This window comes from Nuphar pumila, chromosome 2, assembly GCF_984573655.1.
Source record: "Nuphar pumila chromosome 2, dmNupPumi1.hap1.1, whole genome shotgun sequence".
Classification (NCBI taxonomy): Eukaryota; Viridiplantae; Streptophyta; class Magnoliopsida; order Nymphaeales; family Nymphaeaceae; genus Nuphar; species Nuphar pumila.
Genome location: NC_143250.1, coordinates 38113841 through 38119893, shown reverse-complemented (window position 1 = coordinate 38119893; position 6053 = coordinate 38113841).

Below are 6053 nucleotides of genomic sequence, written 5' to 3'. Positions count from 1 at the left end.
CGCTTATCTGATTTTTATTATAAATCGCTACTCTCTGATTTGATTTCTACTATAAATCGCTACTCTCTAATTTGATTTCTATTATAAATCACTACTCTCTAATCTAATTTCTACTGTAAATCGTTACTCTTTGATTTGATTTCAACTGTAAATCGCTACTCTCTTATCTGATTTTTATTGTAAATCGCTATACTCTGATTTGATTTCTACTTTAAATCGTTACTCTCTTATCTGATTTCTACTATAAATCACTACTCTCTGATTTGATTTCTACTATAAATCGTTACTCTCCTATCTGATTTTTATTATAAATCGCTACTCTACTCAGTTTGACGTTGCCATTATTATCTTTGCTGTAAATTGTTATTATCTGTCTACTCAGTTCGACGTTTGCACCCTCGTATCATGATGAACAATAGACAAAATGCTGATTTTTTTGGTACTTCAACTATTTCTCACGACCAGATGACGACAAAGGGTACCTCGACGATAATAAACGACGACGACGGTAAAGAGTGCTATGGCGGTAGCAAACGAAGACAAAAGGTGCTCCGACGACAACATATGGCAACAAAGGATGCTCTGACAGTAGCAAACTATGGCAAAGACTCAAAACATCATTTTATGGCGCTAATGGGGGGGGGGGGAGAAGGGTACTTGAGTCTTTGCAAACACACCAGACTTTGATGCTAAGTGATGCTAACACACACAGAAAAATGAGCCCAACGTGCTTACATACGTGGCGCTCATTCAGACCCGAGAACACGCACCTGCGTGTTTCGGGGGGAACATATAACCTGCTTCGCTTGGCGGGTGTATAACAAAAGCCTTTTGTGTACGATAGAGATAGCGACATTGAAACACAGGTTTCCTCGTGCTTTCTCTTTAGTATGTTCAATTTATGGCAGCCCCTCCCCCCTCACAATCATCTTGTCAATGTGTGTTGGTGCAGGTATGGGCCCCCCTATGCGCATCAGCAATATCTAAGGCTGCAAAATGGTCGGAGAAAAACTATGATGAGCCCCAGAATCATCCAAATCGGCTACAGTCCATCATTGGCTACTAGCTAGGAGCATGTTGTCTTCACCGTCATGTCAAGCATCTTCCATCTCAAGCGTACTGTTTGTCGTTAGGCATTAGGTGAAATATAACCAACTTTATGAACTGTTTTTCTACTAGCATATTAAAGTTCAAACATTTGAACTTCATTGATCTTTGGTCATTGATTGTAAGTTCAGAGAACTACAAACTAAGATTATGTAAGCTCTAGTACAAGTTCCACTCACTTCTTGAAGTGCCTGGTAATAACTGAAGGTATAACCGGGTGGAAACCTACTTACTCACTCACGAGCTCAGTGATGTAAAAACCCTCGGTCTTCCTCGCCCACACGAGAGTATGCCCAGTTTGGCCTCGCGGCGAGTGCAGGAATAACGTATGGAGATGCCGCACTGTCCATGCTGGCCAGTGCCATCTGAACTTTCCTGGCCATCCCTTGGTGTGCAGAGCAGCATTGGCATGTGAGGTGAAGTAGGTGCCATCCATGCCTGACAATGTCCCCCGGCCTTTTCTCAGTCATCCATGGCCAGAAAGTCACTCTACGTGGCTATACGTATAAAAAAAAAAGCATGATGACGTATCATTATAAGCTTTTTCCGATAGGCAAGTTGGGGACAACCCCATGGATTCCAATCTGAGACCTCTCGATTATGATAATGTAAGCCAACCATCATACAATATTTTATTGTAAGCTTAGTTCTCCATTGCCCCAAGGGGGGTTGGCTTAGTGGAGTGGGGGCCTTGGCTGTTAGACCGGCAGTCAAGGTTAGATTTGCCCCTCTGCGCAAACCAATGTGTAGCATAGTTCCCGGGTGCAGGGGTCCTAGCCTCGGAGTTTTACGCTGCCGGCATGACAACCGTAGGTATGGCAGCGCGACCAGGTCTTCATGCCGGGTGCAGTTTCTTTGGGTTATAAATTCAAAACAAAACTTAGTTCTCTATTTATGCATTTTTTTTCCTTCAAAGTTTAGCAACTTAATGACTGGCACGGTAGGTATCCAATCCATTTTCTCATAGCACCTGTCTAAAGTTATGATGGTGCCAGTGCGGTAATTTTGGTATGATGTTGGGATGGTAAACTAGCTTAACGAAACTAACTTGAAGTGTTATAGCTCAGCTCATTCTTGTGGCAAGCAAGCCAAGTTTGAACTCAAAATCAGTTTGAGTTAAATGAGCCAAGTTTGAGCTGGCTTGTTTATAGAAAAAATACATTTTTTAGAGCCGGATAGGATTACAAAAAAACACATAAAATATATCTAAAATATATTTCTTACTACTTAATGAGCTTATACTATAGTCTAGCCGAGTCGAACAAGTATCTATTGTTCATATTCAGCTTGCCAAGCCTTTGAACGAGATCTTTATGAGCCGAACATGAGCCAAGCCACTAGTGGCTTGGCTTGTTTCCCATCCTTAGTATGATGTGGCTCAAAACTAATTAAGATTTACTTTGTTCTATTAAAAACAAACATATGCACTTTTAATAGCATAAATGACAGAAGGAAAGTGCGAGTTCCAAGTATCTATTGTTCATATTATTTAGCTTGCTGCTTTAAAAAAAAAATAGACTTATTGCTTGCACGGTCATTATATGATTTACATGACTTTCCCCAGGAGTTTTCAAAATTAAAATGCTGATAAATTAGTGTCCACAATGCCATCATTAGCAATGAAATGGAAGGGATCCAAATGGTCAGATATCACTGCACCAGAAATGGAGAATCATTTTCTAGGGCAACCATGTCTACTTACATTTCAGAAAACAAATGAAAATGGTCACTGTAAAACAACTGGCAACGCTCCTATTCAGATTGTTAGTCGCCAAAAGATCTGGATGACTGATTACCTTCCCCCATACTACAAATAAGGCAGTCAAAACTCTTGCCCATGAACATGCTGCGCATGCAACATACGCCACAAGAACTGCCAATTCACACGTCCATATCAGTTGGTCAAGATCATACACAAAAGTCACAGAACTACATGCAAAGAAAGGAACCCTAGCTTGTAGTTAGTGAAAAAGCAGACCACCAGCTCAATTTGCACTCAGCAACTAAACAACCAAGCTTGGACCCACTAGCTGTGCAAGGAATCTAAATTAGGGTGAGCACAACTGCACAAGTAGGGGTGTAAATAAGTCGGGTTCGACCCAAACCCAACCTGTGCCAAACCTCATAGAGTCAGGGTTTGGTGACATAGAAGAAGGTCCCGATTAGAATCTGGGTTGAATCTTAATGATCTGATTGGTACATAGAGCCTAGTTTATGAAATTTCATACCAAATACAGATCTGACAAAAGTTTCAGTTAAGATTCATGTTTTTTCAATGTGAAACAGATTAAAAGTATTATTTTACCAGTTCATATAATCCTTACAACCTGGTATGGTTTTCCTTATAGTGTATCCATCAGACTCAGAATCAGGTCTGAACCCAGTACCAGCACCTCAAAGCCACATCCAAGTTCAGACCCATCTACGTCCAATCAAGATCCATCCTGTTGACACCCTTAAGCACAAACACACAATAAAAAAGAAAATATGTTTACTAATAAATTATACTAATATTATGTTTAAGAAAATCCAACAAAACCCTTAATATTCTAACTAAAATCAACCACTTATCATTCATGGAGTCATGCATAATGCTAATTGAAAAAACAAAACACACACAAAACGCTCTAAAACCTTAATTAAACACAATTCATGCTATTAAAGGAAAATATATATATCAAAATCATAAGCCTAACAAAGATCATATATTATGCTAATTGAAGGAAAAAAAATAAAACAAAACCCTTACAATGGATTTAAACCACCAAAAACCCAACTTGATAATTATTGGGTCGAGCGCAACTCAAATTCGTTCACATGACCACCTAAATTGCACAAATGACTGCCCTTACAAGTCAAACCAAGCTTAACACCTATTGTTCATATTTAGAGCAAGCTCATTTAAAAAAACATATTTTTAAAAGTTAAAAACAATAAAATTTAGACCCTAAACCTACTAAGCCATGCTCAAACTAGATCATTTACAAAATAAAACTTATAAGCAATAGGATTGGAACTCTAAAGTTATTGCTTGCTTGCCAAATATTTCAACCATCTTCATTCTATAACATAAAATATGTGTAAAATATATTTATTATTAATAAACGAGTCTATATGAGCCAAACCGAGACGAACATTGGTTGTTCATACTCGAGCTCATCAAGCCTATTTCGCGAGTTTGAAAGAGCACTTTACGAACCGAACATGAGCTCAACAATGAGCATCTCATCTCTTTTCCCAGCCCTACTTCTCAGTTTCCCAATCTTCATGTTTCTTGCTTCTGTGATTTAGCCGCTATGTTTTGCCTAATTTGGCCTTGACATCATGTTTTCATATGCTTGGCACAAGGTACTAAGCAAATATAAGAGGTGCAGGAGGTAGCCAGTTTAATGATAATTTAAAGATTTTTGTTAGCAAAATCTTTCCACTTTTTCAAATAAAAATTTGAAGTAAATGAAAATAATATTTCTTAAAAAACAATCTTTATAAAAAATACGTGATAATATCTCATAGTTATACATTTAATTAATCTATTGTGACATTTTTTTTTCAACATTAACAGACCTCTAAAAACATTTACATGAAAAATAACATGATATTTGGTGGTTGTACTTTTTTTTAAAGAAAAAATATGTCATTAATTCATTGCAGATAAGATAGGAACAATTGCATGAAAGAGTGGCGAGAAATCACTCTATTAGAATCAGTTGGACCGAAGGTCCTGTAGAAATTGTACTTTAGTTTGCACACATAGAAGTCCTAGCAAAAGTTCAAAGATTTGGGACATTTGAGGTGGTGAAGTTTTTTTTTCTTTGAAACTTATGGTTTTTGCTGGTCCTTTTAGTCAAGGTTTTCTATTTTTTCTCCAAATTGTGATTCAAATCTATTCTAAAGGGAACCATTTTTTTTACAGTCAGCCATTCTGGCTTGGACACTTAGTGATATTGAAGCCAGCAAAAGGAGTTGGGAAATCTTTTACCATTCCCTCTCCATTGAAAAATATTTTGAGGAAATATTTGGTTTGCTTTTCTCTAATAGGTAACACTTTGTTCTAAAGATGAGGAAACAAATGATCAGTCGCTTTTCTTTCGTAACATTTTTTCTCTCAATCTGATGCAATGTATTTGGATACGAGTGGAGGAGAATGTGATGAAGACACAATCGAAAAGAAGTACCATTGAACTTGGATGTGCAAGCCAAGCTCACACCAAGTCTGCACGACAAAAACATCATTTTTAAGAATTTTTGAAAGTTTTAGAATTTATTTTGGCAATTCTAGATGTTATTTTTGTTTGAAAACTATTTTTTAAGTATCTAGAAAATATTTAGGATTTATGGTAATTCTTGTAAAAAAATTCTAACATTTATGTTTTTCTGAATTTTTCCTATAGACCTGGATTTTCGGAAGCCTATTAGGATCTGTTTAAGCTATTGTAGGGTGTATTGGGTTTTCTGATTTGATTTTTTTATTTTTGAAACTCTTTGGACCGAGCTTTGTGAGTGTGGACAACTACTGGCCCTCAAATCCAACCGTTGGGTTTGAGAGATTGGACCACCATGTGGCTGTTGGATTAAAAAAATGCTCTATTGGTGGCTTAGTGCGGTTCCTCTTGAACCCTAAAGAGGCGTTCGGTATCTTCCTCCTCTTCACTTTATAATGTGCAGCCCTAAAAACATGAGAGGAGCTTCTTCTTCTTCGTTTTCTTGAGTATTGTTAAACGATGGAGTTTTCCCTTCGTACCAACCTCAATTGGAAGCCACCTACATGGGAGCATCCTTTGGGAGGATGGCCGAACGTCGACCAGCTGTTGGTCCGCCTGTGTGCTACGTTGGAGCTAACGAACGCAGAATACTTCTTTGCCAACGTCTTCATCGCCGGAGCTAAGAGTGTTTTTCCCTTCTTAGCTGACACCTTTTCTTCTTTATTGTTTGAAATTACTACATGT